General features: G+C 42.9%; 1 long non-coding RNA gene across 1 annotated transcript in view; it reads left to right on the top strand.

Annotated features, from left to right (window-relative positions):
- The window catches only part of LOC117095104, a 52169-nt gene extending 51413 nt beyond the window's left edge, over window positions 1-756 (top strand). Inside the window, exon 5 of the long non-coding RNA XR_004441817.1 lies at window positions 699-756. This is a non-coding gene — a long non-coding RNA (uncharacterized LOC117095104). The remainder of the gene's footprint in view (window positions 1-698) is intronic.
- Window positions 757-17662: the final 16906 nt, after the last annotated feature.

Raw genomic sequence — 17662 nt, 5'->3', positions numbered from 1 at the left:
CTAAAGTGCTGGGATTACAGGCATGAGCCACTGCACCTGGCCCCAATTCCTTGATGTTTGAAGAATCTGTAGCTCTGTTAGGAGCCTCCACTTGTCCTACCATCACCCCTGGTCTATATAATAATGACTGTGGTGTTTGTTGACTCACTTTGAGACATAAGACATAGTCAATTTTTGTAAACTGTTTTTTGAGATGGGGTCTTGCTCTGTCACCCAGGCTGGAATGCAATGGCGCGATCTCGGCTCGCTGCAACCTCCGCCTCTTTCATGTCTGCCTCATAAACTTTATGCCAACAGATAGACTCTAAAACGTCTGTCTCTTACCTTGACTTTTCTCTTGATCTTCTTTCCCATGTTTATAACTATGTACAGGACATCTCCACTTTACGTTTTCAGAATGCCAAATTTTAGATGGATAAAACTAAATTTACCATCTGCCTCCCCACTCTCTAGAACATGTTCCTAATGCAGCACTTGACCCCAGCACTTTCCCACAAACACCCATCCTGGAAATCTCAGATACCCTGGGGGTACTGACTGCATCTCTGTCATTAATGGCTTTTGTTCCAAGCCCAGAGCCTGACAGGTATGTAAAGATTTTTCAAATGATTGTTAGACTCCTTTCTCTTTCTCATTTCCAGTCCCTTTCTTATTGATTGATTGATTGATTGAGACGGAGTTTAGCTCTTGTTGCCCAGGCTGGAGTGCAGTGGAACAATCTCAGCTTACTGCAACCTCTGCCTCCCAGTTTCAAGTGATTCTCCTGTCTTAGCCTCCTGAGGAGTTAGGATTACAGGCGCCCGCCGCTATGCCTGGCTAATTTTTGGTATTTTTAGTAATAATGGGATTTCACCATGTTGGCCAAGCTAGTTTCAAACTCCTGACCTCAGGTGATCCGCCCACCTCGGCCTCCCAAAGTGCTGAGATTACAGGCATAAGCCACCGCTCCCGTCCTCTAATTTTTATACCTCTGTAATTGCCCTCTCAAATCCCTTCTCCTCTTTCTATTTCGTTGTGACTAGTCCTCTGGCTGCTTACCTAGAAAGGCAGTGGAGAGGGTTGTAACTCTGGGAGTTGAATTATAACTAATCTAATGATGGTGTTTAACAAAAGCCGTGTTAAAGGCAAAGTGCTTCTGTTTCAAAAATTCTCTCAAACCCAGTTTCCTCTTGGCAACAATCAGCAACCACAGCAACAATCAGCAACACAGAAGAAGACTTCTTTGACTAAATATGTGGGGAATTTCCTGACTCACGTAGCAGCAGACACCAGCTGGATGTCCTCCAGTTCAATTCTGACACAATCTACCTGGAGATAGCATCAGATTCTATTGGTTTGGGGCTTAGTCCCCAAAACTGCTCATTCCACAGACACCCGTTGCAAATCTGGGCCTCTGGAACTTCCGACCAACCAGCTTCAAGTTGGGGTTCCCACACCTTCTCTTTGTGTTGGGTTAATTTGCTAGAGCAGCTCACAGAACTCAGGAAAACACTTAAGTTTACTGGTTTGTTATAAAGAACTTTACAAAGGACACAGATGGAGAGATGCATAGGGTGAGGTATGGGGAAAGAGGTGTGGAACTCCCATCCCCTCCCTGGGTCGCCACTGTCCAGGAACCTCCATGTGTTCAACTATCTGGAAGCTCCCTGAATCCAGTCCTCTTGGGTTTTTATGGAAGCTTCATGATGCCAGTGTTCCTTCCCCCGGCTTACAGGGCAGGACCATCTCCGGAGAGGATCTTAAGACCCATAGTCAGAAAGGTGGGGTAAGATTAGAGTCCTGTCTTGGGGAAGGTGAAAGAAGGGCAGGAAAAGATCAGAGAGATTCTGTTTTCTCAATCTGCTCCTGAGGTCTAACACACCCAACCTTATAATGAAAGATTGTAACGGGGGCTCTGGAAGATACGGTCCAGGAACTGTGGACAGAAATGTGTATATGTGTGTGTGTATATATACACACACACAAAATAACACTGTAGCTTCCTAGCCAGCAAGAAGAGGAGGCCGACCTGATTGTAATGTCTTAATGCTGTTAACACAGCTGAGAAAAAAATGTTTCAATCAGATGGGGCATTGGCAATTGGAAAACAACAGCAAAGGCTAAGGCCAGCGGGTCTGGTCAAGTTAGTTCAGGATGCCTCTCTGTAGTGATTATTTTGTTGGATTTAACTTCTCTAGAACCAATGTAATCAGTCTCTACATTTCTGGCAATCCCACACCGTTCCTTCAGTGATCCAGGCTCAAAATGTATAAATGACATCTGACTCTTCTTCCCCTGTAGTCCTCATTATCCACTTGACTGAACCTTTTTGATGCTTACTCATTTTTTTCTCTTCCCTCCTCCCAGCCAACCATAATTTCAGGTGCTTATTAAAACAAGCCCAGATTAATCCTCCAATTAGACCTCTGTGCCTCTTCCTGACCCTCCCAAGAGTCCTGCCCTACTATTACGTAATGACGTAAGACCCAAGAGCAAGTATAAGGATTCCCAGTGGTCTTTCCATCCTGGTATTTAAAACAGGCACCAACAGGCATGGTGCTCGCACCTGTAATCCCAGTACTTTGGGAGGCCAAGGCTGGAGGACTGCTTCAGTCCAGGAGTTCAAGACCAGCATGGGCAACGTAGGGAGACCCCATGTCTACAAAAAATTAAAAAATAAAAAACAAACAAACAAACAAAAAAACTAACCACTTATAGTCCCAACTACTTAGGAGGCTGAGGTGGGAGGATTGTTTGAGCCTGGGAGGTCAAGGCTGCAGTGAAACGTGATTGCACCACTGCACCCCGCCAGTTGACAGAGTGAGACCCTGTCTTATAAATAAATAAATAAATACAAAACAGGCCTCACTTTCCTTAGGGAACTCTGGATCCTCTCCCTACCCCGGATACTTGGGTGAGTTCTCTGCTTTCCCCTAAACATGTTATGGTCTTTCCCCTAAACATGTTATGCTCACACTCAGCCCCCAGGGTTTGCACTCAGGGTGCCCAACTCACAGTCATACTGCAAAGTCCCATTTCCTCCTTGAGTCCTTTGCTGATATGCCCTGGTTTACACTGATTCCTTCCCTGGCTTTCTTTAGGCCCAAAGACATTTAGGCAAGGGCGGATGGGCCATATTGCTAAGGAGGCTTACCCTTGAGGGCCCCTTACTTGGACAGTCCCCTCCAAGACTGTGTACCTAATTTTTATTTATAATTTTGCATTATTTTCCTTCAGAAGATCATTTAAATTGTAAAAGCCCCAGGCCCCACACAATCTAGATCTGTCACTGAATTTAGACATTAATTTATATTCTGTTAAATGGGAATGATTATGGTGAAGGTTGCATTATGACTTTCAGAGCCCCAAGGCACTTTTGCCTTCGTAGGCCCCTTTCTCCATGAAAATGATCACCAATTATATTTTGTGACTGTATTGGTGTAAAGACTAATATAATTCATCAGAGATTATTTTCTTTTTTTTTTCCTTTCTGATGCTAAAATGAACAAAAACGTTTTTATGAGCCTCTAATAGTATCATGGACCCTAGACATAGTACCTACTGAGCCTAATGGATAAGTTGACCTTGATTATAGGGCACACAGAGAAGCCTGGTGAGTAGTAAATGAGACGATGTGCATACAACATTCGACGAGGTGCTGGCGCATATTAGGTGTTCAGTGGATGTCAGATATTACTTTTGTTATTATTACATGCCTCTTTCATATAGAAATGCTTACTAAATTGGATTGAATAGAGCTTATTTTACACTAAACCATTTGTAGCAATGGGAGTTTGGAAACAGATATCACTTTCTTATACATTATAATGTAATGTCAATTAAAGCTTTTCTGTTTCCCGACTTGGTACCCATCGTGTATTTACAAGCAGTTACTGCCTACAGACTAGGTGCTTAGATGTCTTGAATTTGAACAGAGCTCCTTAAACACTAGGTTCCCAAGCTCCACTCAAGAGGTTCTGACTCAGTGGCTCTGGAGGGAGATCTGAAAATGAGTACTTAAAAAAAACCGGCCGGGCGCGGTGGCTCAAGCCTGTAATCCCAGCACTTTGGGAGGCCGAGACGGGTGGATCACGAGGTCAGGAGATCGAGACCATCCTGGCTAACACGGTGAAACCCCGTCTCTACTAAAAAATACAAAAAACTAGCCGGGCGACGAGGCGGGCGCCTGTAGTCCCAGCTACTTGGGAGGCTGAGACAGGAGAATGGCGTGAACCCGGGAGGCCGAGCTTGCAGTGAGCTGAGAGCCGGCCACTGCACTCCAGCCTGGGCGACAGAGCGAGACTCCGTCTCAAAAAAAAAAAAAAAAAACCTTACTCACATGGCGATTTTGAAGAGCAGCTAAATTTGTTGGAAATCACTATCACAGGCAAGCCAGTAGAGGTCAGTGACAGCTGAAAGAGTGGCATATGGGGGCATTAGCTTACCTCTTCCCAAACTCGGTAACACCCACCCTCAATCACTGCAAATAAAATGAAATGTCTGCTATGCAAGTGCAGTTTCAAGACAAGTCCCGTAGGCACTGCCTTCCCAATCAGATTGTACCACTAGCCCCCCTAGTAAAGTAATTCTGGAGTAGTCTGCAGAAAAGATATAATTCATATTGTAGCTTTCAAAGAACTTCCGGGACAGATATCAACACAAAACCAACATAGCATACTTTTAAGATTTTAAGGATCAGATAAGTACTATGGATGTTGAGCACTCGGAAGAGGAAGCAATCACAATAGACTGAGTTGCTGGGAGAGCCTCAAAGTGAAGAGTGACTTATGTTGAATCTTGAAAGAAGGTGGACCTGAGACATATTGAGACAGGAAAAAAAGAATAATGGACTGGGGGTCAGGGGATGCAGGAATGAAACTGGCTTTGCCACACACTAGCTGAGTGTCTTTGAAAACAAAGATATGAAAAAATATAAACCTGTCAACATCTATTCCAAACAAAAGAAACCTGGTATAAAAATGCTAATATTTGCAAAAATATAATTTAAGACAAAAAAGCATTATTAAGAATAAAGAGGGGGCCGAGTGTGGTGGCTCACACCTGTAATCCCAGCACTTCGGGTGGCCGAGGCAGGCAGATCACAAGGTCAAGAGATCCAGACCATCCTGGCTAATATGGTGAAACCTCGTCTCTACTAAAAATACAAAAAATTAGCTGGGCATGGTGGCACGTGCCTGTAGTCCCAGCTACTCGGGAGACTGAGGCAGGAGAATTGCTTGAACCCGGGAGGTGGTGGTGGCAGTGAACTGAGATTGCGCCACTGAACTCCAGCCTTGGCAACAGAGCGAGACTCTGTCTAAAAAAAAAAGAATAAAGAGGGATTAACACTATGATAAGGAACAGTTCACCAAAAGGATAGAATCATCATGTACTTGTATGCACTAAAAAAAAAAAAAAAAAAAAGTCCTGGAATATGTTAATTCTCAAACTGGGAGAATTAACACATGCACATCAGATAATGATGGATCAAGTATTTAAAACACAATAAGGACAGAGAATAAGTGACTTGGACAAAAAGGAAAAACCAAGGCACAGAGCAATGAAATAACTTGCCCAAGGTCTTGTAGCTAGTAGTGAAGAGCTGGGATCCAGACCCAGGAAATCTGCTTTTATGCCACCCTCAGCTAAAGTTTCATCTTGAGTGAAAGAGCCTTAATATGTTTACATCAGAAAGAAATTAAATTAAAGATAAGTCAATTAAGCATTCAATGTACAATTCGAGAAGTTAGAAAAGAAAGAAGAGGCCGGGTGCAGTGGTTCAAGCCTGTAATCCCAGCACTTTGGGAGGCTGAGGAGGGCAGATCTTTGGAGCCTAGGAGTTGGAGACCAGCCTGGGCAGCATGACGAAAACCTATCTCTACAAAAATTACAAAATTAGCCAGACATGGTGGCAGGCACCTATGGTCCCAGCTACTGGGGAGACTGAGGTGGGAGGATCACCTGAGTGCAGGAAGTCAAGGCTGCAGTGAGTCACGAAAATGGTAACTATGTGAGGTGATGGATACGTCAATTACCTTTGTTGTGGTGATCATTTTACAATCACATATTGATATATATATCAATATGTTTTGATACATATATCAAAACATCAAGGCCAGGTGTGGTGGCTCACACCTGTAATTCCAGCATTTTGGGAAACTGAGGTGGAAGGATTGCTTGAGCCCAGAAGTTTGAGACCAACCTGGGCAACATAGTGAGACCCTGTCTCTAAAAAAAAAAAAAAAAGATAAAATAATAAAAAAGTTTGAAGAGTCATTTTGTTTTATAGTATACATATAATCATATAACTTTGCTATTTGCATATGGAGGGCGACAGTGAGTATTCATTATCAAGAAGGGCTTTGGATTCAGATCGGATTCTTGATTCTAGTTGAAAATGGTCTGGAAGTAAACATGCACAGTTGTTTGTTCTCGTTCACTCTTTCTTTCTTTCTCTCTCTCTCTCTTTTTTTTTTTTTTTTTTTAACGGAGTTTCACTCTTGCTGCCCAGGCTGGAGTGCAATGGCGTGATCTCAGCTCATCGCAACCTCTGCCTCCCAGGTTCAAGCGAGAGTCCTGCCTCAGCCGGAGTAGTTGGGATTATTAGCATGTCACACCACGCCCCGCTAATTTTGCATTTTTAGTAGAGACAGGGTTTTTCCGTGTTGGTCAGGCTGGTCTCGACCTCCCACCCTCAGGTGATCCGCCCGCCTTGGCCTCCCAAAGTGCTGGGATTACAGGTATGAGCGGCCACACCCCGCCTTTGCTTTTTCTTTTTTCTTTTTTAAGACAGAGTCTCACTCTGTTGCCCCAGGCCGGAGTGCAGTGGCGTGATCTCACTGCTCACTGCAACCTCTGCCTCCCAGATTCAAGCAATTCTCCTACCTCAGCCTCCCTAGTAGCTGGGACTACGGGCACGTGCCACCACGCCCGGCTAATTTTTTGTAGTTTTAGTAGAGACGGGGTTTCACCGTGTTTCGATCTCCTGACCTCCTGAGCTGCCTGCCTCGGCCTCCCAAAGTGCTGGGATTACAGGCGTGAGCCACCGCGCACCGCGTTTGCTTTTTCTTTTTTATGCCTTGCAAATGTTCTTTGTTTTTCTGCTTTGAGTTTTTGCAGTTGGTTCTTTTTATTTAGTTTTTTGTTTGTTTGTTTGTTTTTGAGACAGAGTCTCGCTCTGTCGCCCAGGCAGGAGTGCAGTGGCATGATCTCATCTCACTGCAACCTTTACCTCCTGGGTTCAAGTGATTCTCCTTCCCCAACCTCCCAAGTAGCTGGGACTACAGGCACAGGCCACCATGCCCAGCTAATTTTTGTATTTTTGGTAGAGATGGGGTTTCACTATGTTGAACAGGCTGACCTCAAACTCCTGACCTCAGGTGATCCACCCGCCTCGGCCTCCCAAAGTGCTGGGATTATAGGCATGAGCCACTGCCCCCCGCCAGCACTTGGTTCTTTGTTGTTTCTTTGTTTGTTTTGTTTCTTTATGCTACCCCACCCCCTCTGGTTCTTTGTTTTAAAGAAAAAAACAGGCCCAAATTGAAGGCTATTCTTTGAAGTGACTGGCCAACACTCTTCAAAAATGTTAATGTCATGAAAATAAAGATTGAGAAACCATTAATGCTAATTTCCTGATATTAACCATTGAATATTTATTATTAATTAGTCTGAAATTATGTTACAATAGTTACTAAGTACGCGCAGACTATGTAGAAACACCGCGCTCCACTGCTAACAGAGTGCACATTGATGCAATTTCCCTGAAGGATAGTTTGGCAATACCCTTCAAAAGCAGAAACGTACATACTTTTTGATCAAAAATTCCACTTATAAGTAATTGTCTTACTGAGTTGGTTTCATATGTGTGAAGTGGTTTAAATAAAATTGTGTATTCATTGTAAGGGCAGCGGACTGGGCACGGTGACACATACCTGTAATTTTAGCACTTTGGGGGGCTGAGGTGGGCAGATGACTTGAGGTCGGAAGTTACACACCAGCCTGGAACTGTTCTGGAACTTTGTAAGACATTGTAAGGGCAGTTTGGAAACAATGTACATGACAGTAATGGGATGGTTTGTTTTGTTTTTTTTTTTTTTTTTTTTTTGAGATGGACTCTGCCTCTGTCACCAGGCTGGAGTGCAGTGGTGTGATCTCAGCTCACTGCAACCTCTGCCTCCTGGGTTCAAGCAATTCTCCTGCCTCAGCCTCCGGAGTAGCTGGGATTACAGGCACCCGCCACCATGCCTGGCTAATCTTTGTATTTTTAGTAGAGATGGAGTTTCACCATGTTGGCTAGGATGGTCTCGAACTGCTGACCTCGCGATCTGCTTGCCTAGACCTCCCAAAGTGCTGGGATTACAGGCGTGAGCCACTGCACCCAGCCAGTAATGGGATGGTTTTCAGTAAATTATTATATACTTTTAAAATATAGTAAAATGGACACAATAGACTCCTATAAATGTACTTTTCTGGAAAGAATCCCAAGAATAAGGTTATTATTAACAGAAAAAAGTAAAGCATAGAACATTTGGTAGAATATGCCCTCATTTGTGTATGGGAAAATGTATATGTGTATGTATGCATATGCATTTATTTTATGTACCTATTTATATTTTATATGCACATATACACATATATTTGTATACTTCTATATATGTTTATATACATATATTTGTATACATTGGTATATGTATATATTTGTAAATGAATAGAATAGCTCTCTAATGATGCCTAAGAAAGTTGAGAAAATTTTGGCCTCAGAAAGGAACTGGGTTGCTGGGAGAGACAGGGTAAGGGAGACTTACCTCAGTATTCCACTTTGTGTTTTGTGCAAAATACAAGTATTCCTATCTTTAAAAAATTAAGTAATAAAAAAGCTGTGTCGAATGTTAGAGAGCCAATATGAAATCAATAGAAAAGAGTGAACATTTGTTAATAACATGAGTGCAAGCAGATGGAGAAGGAACTTGTACTGAACAATTCTCCAAATATAGAAATAATTTGATTTTTTTTCTGCAAAGGCAGAAGAACAAGGGGCAGGAAGCCAGAGAAAGTTAGACAAACATGGCATGTTCAGAAATCTGTTTCCAGCTTAAAGGTTATCTTTTTGTAGGGTGAGGATTATCACGTGATCCATTTCTTCTTTTTCAAAACCAAGGTAAAGTGGTTAATTTTATGGTATATATATTATACCTCAATTTAAAAAAAAATTTACTTTTAAGAAGTTAAGGATGATGATACGTTCATCGGCCATCAAATTAGCCGGGCGTGGTGGTGTGTGCTTGTAATCCCAGGTACTGGTGAAGCTGAGGCAGGAGAAACACTTGAAGCTGGGAAGCGGAGGTTGCAGTGAGAGATCGTGCCACTGCACTCCAGCCTGGGTGACAGAGCGAGACCCCGTCTCAAAATAAATAAATGAAATTCAAAAACTCAAAATCACTATATAATAATATTTAAAATAAAAAATTTAAAAAGCAAACGAAAAACCCAAAATAGAGTTGTATCAACAAGGTTTTGTGTGTGATTTGATTTGGTGGCCGTTATTGTCCTGTTCTCTTTCAACACAATAACCCTAACCCTCTCCCTACTTCTTTCAGAAAGAGTGAGAGAGTAATTCTAGCCTATTTTTACAAGAACACAGTGGCTATAGACAGTAAGTACTCTCCCATGTGAAAGCACCAGCTAATTAGACTTTGGTGGATGGTCATGACGTACCCAGTGACATGCTTTTACAGTTCATTGTCATTGTCCTAGGTGCTGGTGTGAAAATGATTCAGCAAAAGTGGAAAACTAAAAATTCTAGGGCAATATGAAAACTGGGAAAGCAATTACAGCAGAAGTTGCCTTCCCCATGGTAGCTTAGCAACTTCGCGTCTCTCCAAGGCAGAGAGGAAAAGCAAGTTTAACAGGCCTTCCTGAAGGCTAGGTGTGAAAAACCAGAAGCCATCTTTGTTTCTGGCGTCACTAAATATTTGTTGATACGAAGTATTACACATCTGTTCTCCCACATCTCAGCGAAACTGCCAAAAGTTAACCCTTTCTGGAGATGCAGAATGGAGCAATATACCTAGCTCTCATTCATTTATTTCCCTTGCTGATATTCTTGCATAGCTTTTAGTTTATGCATTTGTCCCAAATAAACCTAGAAAAAGTCACTTGTCATAGGACAAGATGAGCTGATGATTTAAATCATTCTCCCACTGAAGAAGAAACCATCCTGTGGAAAAGACTGTATAAGGTACTCCTGGTTGAAAGGTAGGGCTCTGGAGTCAGACATCTTGAATTTGAATCCCAGCCCTGAAATGTATCACCTGTGTGCCCTTAGGTAAGTAACTGAACTTCTCTGGCCTCAGCTCCCTCGCTGTTTTTTTTGTTTGTTTGTTTTTTGTTTTGTTGTTGTTGTTGTTGTTGTTGAGATGGAGTCTTACTTTTTTGCCCAGGCTGCAATGCAGTGGCACCATCTCAGCTCACTGCAACCTCAGCCCCCCCGGGTTCAAGCAATTCTCGTGCCTCTGCCTCCCAAGTAGCTGGGACTACAGATGCCCACCACCATGCCCGACTAATTTTTGTATTTTTAGTAGAGATGGGGTTTCACCATGTTGGTCAGGCTGGTCTTGAACTCCTGACCTCAGATGATCTGCCTGCCTCGCCCTCCCAAAGTGCTGGGATTATAGGCGTGAGCCACTGCAATTGGCCCTCTCTGTTAATTGTAGGTGCTGAAAGGAACCCAGTGAACTAGTGATAAGACTTATAATGTACCTAGTACCAGGTCTGATGTTTAATTCGTATTCAGAAAGTAGAAGCTATTTTCGTATGATAGGTCATTAATGCCAATTTTATGTATCTGACAATGAGGATGTGGGGGGTTCCAGGAAGTTGTTTAAATGCTTTTGGTGCTCAGTTCCTTTACTCTGCCCAGGGTGACCTGCAACATACCTTTGGGGAACTTTGTCTGCTTCTTTGCTAGGCTGAGGTCCCATTCTCTTGGATCCTTTGCTAATCTGCCGATCAATCTTGTAAACTATTTAATGCAGAGGTATTAGTGACTTTATTTGACTTTTCTACTTAGAGACAGATAGATTAAGAAGTGTTTCAGGCTGCGGCCAGCTGGGACCACTCAGCGGCCTTCAGGTCTCTTTTGGCACAGGTCAGCCTGGCAGCCTGGGCTGTGGCTCCTGTGTGAATTGGCCTCTTGCACTAGAGGATGGTTGGGTGGGTGGTTGAGGTTGCTCTTCTCGTGCTCTTCGTTCATATTTATGACATCTACATTTCTGCTTCCCTTTCTTACTTCTCCCTTCCTTCCCAGATCAGAGTGGAATAGAGCTCATTAAAGCTTTATAGGGGTAGTGCCAATAGAGAACTTTAGGTCTGGAGAAGAATCATTAGTAAAGATTGACTGTGTGCTCTGGGTGCCTTTAGACAGCCACTGTTTCCATTGGTGTTTAATGTTTATTGCTTTCTCATAATCTTCCAGCTGCTATCTTGTCATTGTTAGGAAGACTGGGGAAAAAGTCCTATGGATATTTATTTTCTACCACCTATTTACTATATCACTTGAAAGTTTGAGTTTTGTGTTTCTCATATAAATTATGAATAATAAAATAAAAATCATCACTACTGCTTTCAGGCCAGATATATTTTTATTGCACAACACGTATTATGTACAAGAATATCACAAGATTTGGAAATGTTAGTCCTAGCAGAGGGTGACACAACGCAATGATAAGACAGTATGAAAAATGGAGCTATGAATAAAAAAGAATCCCTAAGTCCCCAGAGCCTATGAATATGTTATGTTGCATAGTGATGTAGTTTGGATGCCTGTCTCTCTCCAAATCTCATATTGAAATGTGATCCCCAATGTTGGACATGGGATCTGGTGGAAGGTGTTTGAACTAAGGGGGCTGATTCTTTATGAATGGCTTGGTACCCATCCCATGGTAATAAGTGAGCTCTCATTCTGGTAGTTTCTGTGAGAGCTGGTTGTTTAAAAGAGCCTGGCACCTCCCCTTCCTCTCTTGCTCCCTCTCTGTCTTGCCATGTGACACTCCTGCTCCCCTTCATCTTCTGCCATGATTGGAAGGTTCCTGAGGCCCTCACCAGAAACCAGTGCCTACATCATACTTCCTGTATAACCTGCAGAGCCCAAATGAACCTCTTTTCTTTATAAATTAACCAGTCTCAGGTATTCCTTTATAGCAATACAAGTGGACTAACACACATAGCAAGGAGGAATTAAGATTGCACATGGAATTAAGGTTCCTAACGAGCTGACTTTAAGATAAGGAGATTATCCTGGATTATCTGCATGGGCCCAGTGTAATCACAAGGATCCTTTTAGTAGAAGAGGGAGCCCAAAGAGTAAGGCAGAAAGAGATTTGAAGATACTACCTTCTGTCTTTGAAGATGGAGGAAAGGAGCCACAAGCTAAGAAATGCAGAAATTGGAAAAGAAAAAGGCAAAAAACCAGTTTCTCCCCCAGAGCCTCCACCAGAAGGAATGTAGTCCTGCCAACACCTTGATTTTAGCTCCATGAGACCCAATTCAAACTTCTGACCTCCAGAACTACAGGGTAACAAATTTGTGTTGGTTTATGTCATTAAGTTTGTGCTAATTTGTTGCAGCAGCAATAGGAAACTAATACACTACTGCTGAGGGCTTTTGTCAATAAAGATGATACTGACATGAAAATACCTGTACTATAATTGCAGACACAAATATCAAGTGCTTAGTGGACAAGGAGAGAAGAGCCTTCTGCTATGTAGAGTTCAGATGTTGCTTGATGATGGAGTTTACATGGGAAATTATATTATACATACAGGTATTTAGCATGTATAGCAACCCCATGAGGTAGTGACGGTCTCCAATTTATAGAGGAGGAAACAGATAAAAGAAGTTGTACCATGACTCACAGCTAGTTAATTGAAAGAACTCTGATTTATAACATGCATTGACTGTATCCGTAGTCCGTTGTTTCAGCCACTGGGCAATTTTGCCACTTGTTTCAATGGTTGGTCAAGGGGATATGAGTGGGTCATCAACAGCATCTAATAGATACCTCAAATCAACATGCCCCAAATTGAATTCATGATCTTAACCTCCCAGTCTGCTCTTTCTCCTGGGTTTCCTGTCTTATTAAATGATCTCACTGCCAACCCAGAACCTAGAGCCTTTTCAGTATTATGCTAGATTCCTCCCTTCCTACACCATCCATATCATGTCTGTCACCAAGTCTTGTCAATTCTACCTTTAAACTTTTCTCAAATCTACCCAGTCGTATACACCAATGTATAATCTCAAGGCTACCACCATCTCTCACCTGGATGCCTCCATAGCCCCCTCGTTGGTCTTTCCAACTCCTATCTCCAGACTTTGTCGCTTCTAATCTATTGGCAACAGAACAATCAAAGTGGTGTCCAGAAACATACGCTCAATTATGCATCCTGTCTGCTAAAAGTAATTCAGTGACTTTTCCTGAGGATAGAGGCCACGAGTCCTAACAGGTTTTTGTAGACATTGCAGGACCTTGTACTTGCTTACACTTTAACTTCACACCTTATTCCTTTCCTATTCAACAATTCCCTAAAAACAGTGTCTTTTCCCCTCACCTACACACATACTTTCTACCTTCAGTCCTTCAAGTATGCCACGCTTTCTCCACTCTCAGGGTCTTTGCTCACCCTCTCTTCCTCTGGTTATGACTTATGATCCCTCAGATCACAATTACGAGTCACTTCTTTAAGAAAGTCTTCTCTGGCCAGGCGCGGTGGCTAAAGCCTGTAATCTCAGCACTTTGGGAGGCCGAGAAGGGCGGATCACGAGGTCAGGAGTTCGAGACCATCCTGGCTAACACGGTGAAACCTCGTCTCTACTAAAAAATACAAAAAAAAAAAAACTAGCCGGGCTAGGTGGCAGGTGCCTGTAGTCCCAGCTACTCGGGAGGCTGAGGCAGGAGAATGGCATAAACACGGGAGGCGGAGCTTGCAATGAGCTGAGATCCGGCCACTGCACTCCAGCCTGGGCAACAGAGTGAGACTCCATCTCAAAAAAAAAAAAAGTCTTCTCTGATCTCCTTTTCTTTTCTTTTCTTTTCTTTATTATACTTTAAGTTCTGGGATGCATGAGCACAATGTACAGGTTTGTTACACAGGTATACGCATGCCATGGTGGTTTGCTGCAGCCATCAACCCGTCATCTACACTAGGTATTTCTCCTCCTAATGCTATCCCTCCCCCAGCCCCCCACTCCCCAACAGGCCCCGGTGTGTGATGTTCCCCTCCCTGTGTCCATGTGTTCTCGTTGTTCAACTCCCACTTATGAGTGAGAACATGTGGTGTTTGGTTTTCTGTTATCTGCATGATTCCCACAGCATCTGGTATGTCCTTATCATGGCATTTCTCACCCTGAATTGTCAGCTGTTTACCTGTCTAGATCCACCTCCCTGATCCGTAACTGAGAGCTCTGTTAGGTAAGAACTGTATCAGACTTGATCATTGTTGTATCATCAGTACACAGTACTATCTGGCACATAGTACATACCTATGGAACAGATAAATACCATTGTTCACTGAGTGAGGGAAAAAATTTTCTGCATCTTATGGCAAAAGTGATAAACATGTAAATCTGGCTGGCTGTTGACTGTTCCCAAAATGCCTGATATCTGAGAGTTCAAAGCAATTTTTTTCTTTAAATACCACACAGCAAAGAAAAGGCCTCTCTTTGAAGTCAGCCTAGGAAGCCCAGGACCAGGAGAAAGTGTGGTATAAATAGGCCTACCTCCCACCTGCTGCTGGAGGAATTTATCACAACTCTGAAGAGTATCCAAGAAGATACGTTTCCCGGAAAATCAAACCAAAGATCTTTCCAGAGCTCCGACTTTTAGTAATCCAGTACAATCGGTCTATTCATTTTTCTGGTAATGATTTCTTTCCCCCTCAAAGCACTCAATTCATTTTCCATCACTGACATGTAATCCAGAAATAATAGAGGTTAGTCTTGTATAACTCATATCCAAAAAGGGAAAGTGCCAACACCCTGAAAGAAAAGCTCTGAACTAAGTATTCCCAAAAATAATTCTCAGCAAATCTGGGGGATGTGAAAAGGCCTATTCAGTTGTCGATGATAATTCTTTTTGCTGTTTATTATAAATGTGGCTCCCCGATAGAAAGCGTTAAGTTTAAAAACACTACTCTGGCACAGTCCTTGTAATTACATTCCAGGATTCAAATCTGAAAATTGCTTCTACTTCTATTTTCTAATAAAGTCTTACTCAGAGGTGCTAACACTTGAAATTGGTCTTTAAGAACTCTTAAAAAAAAGGGCCAGGCACAGTGGTGAGTGCCTGATATCCCACACTTTGGGAGGCTGAGGCCGGTGGATCACCTGAGTTCAGGAGTTCAAGACCAGCCTGGCCAACATGGTGAAACCCCATCTCTACAAAATTACAAAAATTAGCCAGGCATGGTGATGGGCACATGTAATCCCAGTGACTCAGGAGGCTGAGGCAGGAGAATCACTTGAACCTGGGAGGCAGAGGTTGCAGTGAGCCAAGATCATGCCACTGCACTCCAGCCTGGGCAACAGAGCGAGAATTTGTCTCAAAAAAAAAAAAAAAAAAAAGAATTTTAAACTCCCACTGTGTGGCAACTCATAGTCAAAGCACATGATCGGACCCCCAGTGAACATGTATCAGGAGTGAGAAATAAATCTTCATTGTTTTAGCCACTAGGATTTGGGGATTCTTTGTTTCTATAGAAGTAATACTTTCCTATCAATCCTTTGATTTCAAAGCCACTTCGGAAGTGAACAGAGGAATCAGGCAGCTTGGAGAAAAAAAGAAAGCCCAGTTCTATTACTGAAAGGTCTGGTTTGGAGAATAAAGCATAGACATTAGACAAAATTGGGTCCCTAATAACTTCCCTCTAAATTGATCCTACCCATCCCAAATTTTATGTCTCTCCACTGTAGGGCCAGATCCTGATATAAAAAGCATATTCCCAGGCTGGGCGCAGTGGTTCACGCCTGTAATCCCAGCACTTTGGGAGGCCGAGGCGGGCGGATCACGAGGTCAGGAGATTGAGACCATCCTGGCTAACACGGTGAAACCCCGTCTCTATTAAAAATACAAAAAATTAGCCGGGCGTGGTGGCGGGCACCTGTAGTCCCAGCTACTCGGGAGGCTGAGGCAGGAGAATGGCGTGAACCCGGGAGGTAGAGCTTGCAGTGAGCCGAGATCTCGCCACTGCACTCCAGTCTGGGAGACACAGCGAGACTCCGTCTCAAAAAAAAAAAAAAAAAAGCGTATTCCCTCATGGGGATGTAGAAGAAGGAGTTCTTGAGGAGAGTCAGGACAGAGAAACAGAATACAGCAAACGGACTCAGCTGAGCACGCTGCGTTCCTTCTCCCCACTCTCCGATCAGACAGGGCACTCCTCCTGGAAAGTATTCCCACACTTTCCCTTACAGAGGAGAGGAACTTCTTTCTCTCACAGTTGAAACAATGGAAAGTTGATTCAATTAAGCCCAAAGTAAGGCAGGAGGCCTTCTTGCACCTTAAATTATTTTAAAATTTGTAGTTACTAAAATGTAGTGTGATTGATATCTGCCCTAGGACATGGATGGTTCAAAGCCATCTATCTTCAAGGAAAGCAGGATCCTGTACTGTTTCCAAAGCTGTGAGAAGCTGGATCAAATAAAACTATATCTGGGTAATAATAGCTTTATCTGGCCAGGCACAGTGGCTCAGGCCTGTAATCCCAGCACTTTGGGAGGCCAAAGCAGGCAGATCACCTGAGGTCAGGAGTTTAAGAACAGCCCGGCCAACATGGTAAAACCCTGTCTCTACTAAAAATACAAAGATTATCTGGGCATGATGGTGCACCCCTGAAATCCCAGCTATTTGGGAGGCTGAGGTATGAGACTCAGTTGAACATGGGAGGCGGAGGTTGTAATGAGCTATGATTGCACTACAGCACTCCAGCCTTGGCAACAGAGCAAGACTCCATCCCCCCCCCCAAAAAAAAAAGCTTTATCTGATCTCTGAGAACAAATCTGAAGGGGGAAAAGTCCTTAAAAGACAACCTTGATAGAGGGACATGAGAGGGAAAGAGACAATCCTATTATTTTGGCTTAATGAAAGAGGGCCCTGGGCCTGAAGACAGGTGTACCAGCCTCAGGTGTTGTGGTAGCAGATGATAGAAGCACATCCTCTTCTCATCTGCTTTCCTCAGCAGCAGCCTCCTTCATTTTCCAAATGAAGTTTAACACGATGCACTGAAATCCAAGATATTCTTGTAGGGTTCATTATAGAAGTAGTATGGAATTTGGCTTTAAGTTTATAACAAAGAAGTGTATTGCTGAGGAATGGGACGCCACTGACACTGAGCAATTTTAAGCAAGAGGAGAAGCATGATGTAGTGACGCCTTGGAAAAAACAACCAACTCATCCTATGATTGTCATGTGGAATTTATCAATTGAGTAACAAACAGTGTTTGACTTCCAAAGCCATGAAATGCCTTTGGCCCCTGCCAATTCTAAAACTGTGTCTCGCTCTATCTTTTTCTCTCTCTCTTATAGAAAGTCAGGATGGATGGATAGATAGATAGATAGAAAGATGGTAGATAGATAAGATAGATAGTAAGGGAAGAAGAAAAAGGGGTTGTCTTTTTAAAAATATTTATAAAC

Source organism: Trachypithecus francoisi, unplaced genomic scaffold (genome assembly GCF_009764315.1).
Source record: "Trachypithecus francoisi isolate TF-2019V2 unplaced genomic scaffold, Tfra_2.0 Lachesis_group13, whole genome shotgun sequence".
In the NCBI taxonomy this organism is placed as follows: Eukaryota; Metazoa; Chordata; class Mammalia; order Primates; family Cercopithecidae; genus Trachypithecus; species Trachypithecus francoisi.
The sequence above is the reverse complement of the archived record's forward strand: the minus strand, read 5'-3'. Positions and strand labels throughout refer to the sequence as shown.